At 40.7% G+C, this 8703-nt stretch overlaps 1 pseudogene; it reads right to left on the reverse strand.

Moving 5' to 3' along the window:
* Positions 1-524: 524 nt before the first annotated feature.
* LOC103586762 lies at positions 525-1684 on the reverse strand (annotated as a pseudogene).
* Between the last annotated feature and the right edge of the window lie 7019 nt (positions 1685-8703).

Consider the following 8703-nt stretch of genomic DNA (forward strand, 5'->3'; position numbering starts at 1 on the left):
CCCTTGTCGAGCATTGTGTTCTAGATCTTGTGATAAAGTATCCTCAAAATCCAAACCTAAGGGTACTCCCCCACGTCAGGCTGGTACATGCTTGCTAAATTTTGCTGCTCCATTGGAGTATATAGCCTCTTTTCTCCCTTACCAAGTATATAGTTTATTGATGCAAGAAACCATGTCACAAGAAGATAGAGAAAATATAAAGTCATATTTCTTTTTTTTTTTAAGTAGAAGAAAAAAATTATTTGTAATTTCAAAAGGTTTTGGGACTTGATCATTTTCATCTGTGGGAGATGCAAGAAACCATGTCACAAGAAGATAGAGAAAATATAAAGTCATATTTCTTTTTTTTTTAAGTAGAAGAAAAAAATTATTTGTAATTTCAAAAGGTTTTGGGACTTGATCATTTTCATCTGTGGGAAAAAAAGAGTTAAAGTAGAAAAGAAGAAGAAGAAAATAGCTTATTTTGGGTATAGCCTGACCCAGGGTAGTCACTGATCACACAGGATTGTCTTAACACAGGCTGTTTACAGCTTCTGAATCAGCATAGCAGAAATACCTTCTCCTCCCTAGCAAACACTGGCAAGACTGTATTCTTTTTGCTTCAAGGCATGAACCAAATGAATGGCAGCTCTGGCTCCAGACATCCCAATTGGATGCTGCAGAGAAATGGCTCCTCCATCAGTATTCACTTTTGGGGGCTCAATCTCCAGCATTTTAATGTTTGCTAGTACAACAGGCTAAAGGCTACATTTACTTCCTACATTGTAGTAACTTCTTTGTTCAGTCCTGCATCTTTAAGAGCCTTAAGTACAGCATATGCAAGTGCAATGGGAAAATCAACAGGCTCTACAGTAGCATCAGCAAATGCTGCTGTTCTTGCCAGTGGTTTAACATTGAGCCTCTTGGCTGCATCTGCAGTCATCAGAACCACAGCGGCTGCCCCATCATCTGGTGTGCTGGCATCGGCGGCTGTTTCTGTGCCGTTTTCTTTTCGGAAAACTGTCCTTAGCTTTTGAACTTTACTAAAATCAACACGTTTACCTTCTTCATCTTCTCTAACCACTACCTCCGGTTTACCTTGTACTGTAATTGTGACAGTAATAGCTTCATTTCCAAACTTTCCAGCTTCCCATGCTGCTTTACTTCTGGTGTAAGAGTTAATAGTACAAGTATCCTGTTCAGGTCATGCGATATTCAGCTCCTTTGCAGGACTCTCAGCACAGCTGCCCGTCTGAATTTTATTGTAGACATCAGCTGGCCCATCTCTTACAATCAAACCTTCAAGCTTTTCCCCATCATATGGTGTTGTTCCTCATTCATTACACGCAGAGCACTGGACATGCTCTCCATCCCACCTACCACTGCACATCCTCCAGCAACACTGCTTGCCTTGCGGGGGCTTGTCCTTCACCTCCTTGTAGAACATTACTCATGAATGCTTCTTTCAGTTCTTCTTATGGAATCCCTGCCTTTTCAATGGCTCCCTGAATTGCAATGGAACCAAGTTTAGTGGCTGGCAGTGAGGAAAGGCCACCTAGACAAGACCCAGAGAGTGTTCTTGCAGCACTTATTATGACCGCTTCATTCAAAGTGGGGTTTGATGCATAGCTGAAATCCACATCTTATTTCCTTCCCAAACAAGTGCCCCATCTGGCACACCAGTGATAGTCATTACGATGACCATGCGGAGATCCTGGGTGTAGAAACGCACGATGTGAAAATAAGCAAGTCGCCAGGTGCATGTCGGAGCACTTATGGGCCCACAAGAGTCAGGCGGGTGGCTCTCTTGGTGCCTACATTTAAGGCTGCACCTGCACAGCGGGGCCACCAGCAAGGACCTTCCAAGGAGGGGGAAACAAGCGCACCCAGTAGTCCAGGGTCCAAGCACAGTGGGGCCGAGGCCTACCCGGGGGGTTGAGACCCGCTCACCTGCATCAGCCTCCGAAGCAGAGGGCTGTGCCCCTGCATGGTCCTATTTCTACTAAGGAATTAAATAAGTAAATAAAAACCCTTGCCAAAAACCCCAAAAAACTTTATACCTAGTGGGTTTCATAAACAAGCTGTGCCAAACACTTAAGGAAAAAATAATGGAAGGAGAGCCGGCCTTTATTTATTTATGTATTTATTTATTTATCTATCTATCAATCTACTTTTATTTATTTTTTGTGGCTGGCCACAGGGATGGAGCCAGGGACCTTGGTGTTGTCAGGACCACACTCTAACCAACTGAGCTAATGGGCAGCCCAAAGGACAGCCTTTTTAACAAATGGTGCTTGAGCAATTAGACATCCACACACACACACAAAAAATGAATCTAAACCTAAACCTCATACCTTACACAAAAATGAACTCAAAATGGATCATGGGCTTAAATGTAAGACATAACAACATAAGAGAAAATCTTCAGGATCTACGGGTAGGGAAAAAGTTCTCAAATTTACACCGGAAGTATGATTCTAGAAAAGAAAAACTGATAAATTGGACTGTATCAAAATTTTAAAACTTTGCTTTTCAGAGATTGTCAAGAGGATGAAAAGACAAGCTACAGACTGGGAGAAAATAATTGCAAGCCACATATTCAACAAAGGAACTTGTATTCAGAATATATAAAGACCTCTCAAAACCTAACAGTAAACAGTCCAATTAAAAATGGGCAAAAGACATGCACAGACATTTCACTTAAAGAGCATATACAGATGGCAAGTAATGGTATTTTGATTGTGTTTTTTAATCCTTATTTTTAAAGATGCATGCTGAAGTATTGTGGTAGACTGAATAAACCTCCTCCTCCCAAAGATGTATACATCCTGATCCCTGGAACCTGTGAATATGTTAAATTACACAGCAAGGAGGAAGTAAGGTTGCATAATCGACTGACTTTGAGATGAAGAGATTATTTTAGATTATCCAGGTGGGTCCAGTGTAATCTCAAGGATCCTTGGAAGGGAGTCAGGAGTGTCAGTATCAGAGTGATACAATGTGAGAAGGACTCCACGAGGCATCCCTGGCTACGGCCAAGGAATGTGGGCAGCCTCTAGAAGCCAATAAAGGTAAGAAATGGATTCTCCCCTAGAGCCTCCAAAAGAAAGAAAGCCCTGCAGACAGCTTGGTTTTAGCCCAGTGAGACCCATTTCAGACTTCTGACCTTCAGAACTGTGAGAGAATAAATTTGTTGTTTTAATCCCATTTGTGGTCATTGTTACAGCAGCAATAAGAAACGAATACAAATATTTACAGATAAAATGTTAGTGCAGTCTTTTTTAAACATGGCCAGAATTTCTTTGACAATCCTCTCATTGAGAGGTGGGATCTAGTTCCCCTCTCCTTGAATCTGGATAGGATTGTGAATGCTTTTACCAATAGACTGTAGTGGAAGAGACACACAGTGACTTCCGTGGCTAGGTCATAAAAGGCCGTGAGCTTCCACCTATTCACCAGGAACACTCTCTGAGTTCCAGATTGCAATCTTGGAAAGGCCATGTGTGGACAGCTCCAGGTGAGAGTCTCAGCTGAGCCTGTCCTTTAAACATCCCAGCCCAGATACCAGACATGTGAATAAGGAAGCCATCACAGAAGTGGATCTTCCAATGAAGATAGTGAGGGTGATTTATGACTTTGACTGTTTATGGTATCATTGATTTTATCACATCTGTGGGGTCGGAGCAGTTGTGAAAGAACATCAGCACTTTCCGCTCTATGGGAGAGAAACAGTCAGCCTGCAGTTCATAGATTAATCTCTTATTGCGAAGAGGCCTGTGGCCACACAAACTCCTGGTCGTCCACTCACAGAGGAAATTATTTCTTCAGAATGACCTCAATGAACTGAGTAGATAATTTTCTCAGAAGTGCTGCCATCAATGGAGAAATTGAGCGATTCTTGCATATACTCTGAACCCTTGTGCTGACCAAAATGTGTTGACAACCTCTGAATTATGCCCTTCACAGCACAATACTATGATTTAAATCTTCCCTTACAATCACTCCAGGTTTCCATTTTCCAATGCCATGGAGCTCTCTATAAAGAGAGGTGGTGATGGCTTCAACCCAAAAAGGAGAGCCAACTGCAAGTACCCAAGTCTTGTCCTAGCTGTGCTGACACTCAAGCCCAAACCCTCTCTGGCCCTGAGTGAGACCACATCAGAAATGCCCTGATGACTAAGATCACCTAAGTGAAAATAGAGCACTTAACATAAGAGTTTGAATCACCCATGTAGTTTTTCACTTCTCTTTTTCAAAAGAGTCCAGGCTATCCTACCAAGCAGTTCAGTGAGAGTAGGGGTCATTAATTTCCACTTTAAGATAATTGATGCCTAACTCACTGAGTAATTGGCAGGAGACATATCCCAGCTCTATTTATCTCCCACTGGCACAGGTAAGCCTAGATTCATGTCAGCTATTCTCAAGAGCCTTGTCCTTTTGATGACATGTGAGATATCCCAGCTTTATCTCTCTTGTGTTGTGACATCATGGGCTAGATGAATTTCTCCACCAAAATTGTGAGAGGGAAGATAAGACATTTTAGTGAGCTAAGTCCCTTAAAGAGTAAGAATAAAAACCAAAATGGAGAGATACACACAGAGACATGCCCCAGTTCATTGAGTCCCCCAACTTTGAGAAATGCTGTGCCCTTCCAGTTCCTTCTGATCTTTTTTTTGGGGGGAGGGTGGAGAGGGGAAGCTGATTTTCTTTGCCTTCTGAATGGTTCAGTCTCTTGCTGTGCCTTCTCCTACAGTTGGTGTTGACTCCCCAGCCTCCTGGTGCATCTCTTATATGCCACAAAAGCGTCCTCAAGATATTTTAGCAGACTCTTATGAGGCCAGCAACCAGTGTTCTAAGCCCAGTAAGAGCCATTCTTTCTGCCCATTTCTGGGGAGAGAAGCTGAGAGGCCTGGGGAGGGGAGCAGCCCCATGGGTATAGGGAGGTGGATTGGGCACCATCCTGGCAATACTCAGGTCTCTAGGTCCATCACAGGTACAGAAGGGACCCTGAGGTACTCAGAAAGTACCAGTTCAGCAGCAGCAGAGAGACAGGAGTAGCTGGTCAAGTGCAGAGGAACAAAGGAGAGGAAGTGACAGCAGGAGAAAAGCTGTCTGAAGAGATCTCCATGAAATACTCAGGAAAATTGGTGGCCCTAAACTACAGGAGCGGATTGCTGAGAAAGTGACAAACCCTGAGATGTCAAGTCACAAAGAGGAATGCAAGGGCCACCATGAGCCCAGAAATGCCTTTCCTGGCTATAGCCTTCTTAATCCTTCTGCCATTCTCCATAGCTTCCAAACTAAAAGTGGCCAGCTGATCTGTTCCAACCCTAGTGATGCTGCAAGGGCCACCATGAGCCCAGAAATGCCTTTCCTGGCTATAGCCTTCTTAATCCTTCTGCCGTTCTCCATAGCTTCCAAACTAAAAGTGGCCAGCTGATCTGTTCCAACCCTAGTGATGCTTGGGTCCAGGAATACATCAGGAACCTAGAGCCAAATCTGAGTGGTCCAGAAAGAAAGAGCCAAATCCATCAGTAGATTGAAGAGTGGGAACCTGAGCTAGAACAATGGCTCTTGCAACCCCAGAAGCTACCTCCTTTATGTGTCTGAGGCTCTCTTCCCATTAAGCAAACTCTGGAACCTTCCATACTTAAATTTTAATTTATTTAACTTATTTCATCTTTATTATGTATTTCTAATTTTGAATTACTTTTTAAAAATGTTTTCTCTAAGAAATCACATAGTATACAGTGATTCAAGGTAATATTAAATGATTGTGCTAAATCCTCTCTAAATATTAGACTAAATCCATCAACACAAGAAATTATAAACGTTCAATGAATATTTGGTCTTCGTACTATGTCATAATCTTTTTTAATAATAAAGATGTTTTTGTTTATTTAAAAGTAAGTCTCGAACTTCTAGCTATTGTGTTGGTTGTTCTCTTGAATATCAGGAATATTAGTTGGTTGGGATGAGAGGGGAAGTTTAGGAAATTTGGAAAAGAGAGAAGCAACAGAAAAAAGAGAGGACATGTCAGTGTAATGGCACCATGCCTTACAATGGAACTAGCATCATGGAAAGTCAAAACTGAAATAATATAAACTATAATTTATACTCCCTAAAATAAAATCAGTACTTTACATGAACAAAAATGCAAGATGTTCTTTCATATGCAGCTTTACACTTTTTAAAAATAAATCAAACTTTCTTAAGAATAATGACTTAACTTTTATTATGAGCTTAATATAAATTGACAACTTTCATGCACTGGCTCATCTTGTCCTCAGAATATTGTTATGATGCATACACCATTATTGCCCAGTTGACAGATGGGGAAATAGAAGTTCAGGGGGGTTAAGTAACTTCTCCGTGGCTATATAATTAGTAGTGTTGGGATTTAAACGTGGGTCCATGTCCCATCCTCCTAACCATCAGATCTTTGCCTCTCAAGGTGCTGTTCCACCTGGAACAGATTTAACGTGACATTCCCCGTTCCATGATGTGGGCATTCCGGTTCCAGTTAACCAGATCTTCCTCATGGGTGGGCAAAGGCAAGATGACTCAAGTCCCTCTACCTATGATTTGCATCTTCACTTTGCTCCTGCTTATCAAGCTAAAGGTCAGGGTGCAGGCCAAGTCTCTCTGCTTGCCATCTCTCTGCCTTCCCCTTACAGTTCTCCAGGTACACTTTGAGCACATCAACAAATAAGTCACCTACGTAGAATGCAACCAGATAGTGAGAAGACTCCCTCCTTCCTTGATAGCATCTCCAGTCTCTACAAACTTCTCCCTTTGAGTGCCCTCATTTGCTATAGTACTCCCTGCATGGGCAATGATTCTTTCCTCCCCCCTCTCTCCAATCTCCTACTGCTATAGACTGGAGCAATGGAGAGAGGTATAGGGCTGGTATTGCCATCTCCAGGGAATATCATCCCTGGAGACGGTATCTATGTGGTCTTTTTAGAATAAGACAACAGCTTTTTGCAACAGGATAAATCCCATTCATCTTGTTAAATTACACAGAAAATTCAGAAATACAGAAGGCAGTGAAACTGCCTAATACTGGACAATAAAAGAAAATAATAACTCATCAAATTAATTCAGAACTCTGCAACTTAGGAAACCTCATTCATCTTGTTAAATTACACAGAAAATTCAGAAATACAGAAGGCAGTGAAACTGCCTAATGCTGGACAATAAAAGAAAATAATAACTCATCAAATTAATTCAGAACTCTGCAACTTAGGAAACCCGCAACTGTTTCCCCAATTTTAGAAAAGATATACATGACTTATGAGTAAATATTCTTCATATATCAAGAACAAATTAATAAGAAAATGACAAAGATATATTACATACCTAAGTGAATTGAACACTATAATTTTGCTTCTAAATGAAATTAGTTTTTCCTTTTCCTATTATCCTTTCTCACCACTATTAGGATAAAAAACAAATGTCTATTCAGGGCTGGCCAGTTAGCTCTATTGGTTAGAGCGTGGTGTTATAACATCAAGGTCGAGGGTTCAGATCCCTGTACTGGCCAGCTGCCAAAAAATAAAAATAAATAAAAATGTCTATTCGGACATTCAGTGGCATTGAATGCAACAGGTAGCCAGGGGTCTTGGGGTGCAAATGAAGAGTGAACCCCATGCTGTGTCTCCTATATGCAGATGAGGTCGTGGCTCCACCCACATCAGGACCTTAAAGTTTGCCGCCTCTGATTTTTCTCACTATTTGTGTCTCTTATGTCCAAAGGCTTGTATACAAATGTTTATAACAACTTTATCTAAAATAGTTCCAAATTTTATTCAAAATAGAACCCAAATGTCTATCAAGTGATAGATGAATAAACAAATTTTGGTACAGTCAGTTCTGCTATAACATGATACATGCATTTCTAAAAAAAACCACATTATGCAAAATCATGCAATAAAATCCACAGGGCATAGGTGGAAAATGAGGTTGGGGCACAATATCCAAACACTTAATTTGTGACATGTTAGAGAAACGAAAGAAATAAGACCCTAATAAAAATGGGAGCACAGTTTTACAGACGTTAAATAGTTTACATAAATACTACAATAAATATGGCACTTTATTTTGAAAAAGACCTGAAGTTTGTTTGTGGAAGTGGGAGTTGAAAGGGTCACAGTTTGTGAGTTATTGTGAAATGGTAAAAGGAAGGTTGTCTGAAATCAGAAAGAAAGTTGTAACTCTGGGTCATGAATAGGTGTGGCTCATAACACATGTTGAACTGGGGTAGCTGGTAGATGGGTTTTTGTGTGTGCTTCTTTTTTTTTTTTTTTGGATTTATTTTTTTCATTGTACCTGTTTATGAGGTACAGTTTGTTTTTTTCAATACATGTATATACTGCATAGTGATCTAATCAGAATAGCATATCCATCACCTAAAGAGTTGTTATTTCTTTGTAGTTATAACATTCAAGATCCTCTTTTCTGGCTATCTTGAAATACACAGTACAATATTATTAGCTGTTGTCACCCCAGAACACCAGAACTTATTCTTCCTACCTAACTGTGACTTTGTACCAGTCTCCCAACCTTTCCCCTGACTCCCCTACTCCCCTGTCTTTTTTTCTCTGTTTTTAACTTATCTATCTTAATTGATGCATGATAATTGTAGATATTTACGGAGTACAGTATGATATTTGGGCACATTCATGCTGTGTGTAATGATCACATCAGGGTGCGTGGTATATC

Source organism: Galeopterus variegatus, unplaced genomic scaffold, assembly GCF_000696425.1.
Source record: "Galeopterus variegatus unplaced genomic scaffold, G_variegatus-3.0.2 Scaffold372, whole genome shotgun sequence".
NCBI lineage: Eukaryota > Metazoa > Chordata > Mammalia > Dermoptera > Cynocephalidae > Galeopterus > Galeopterus variegatus.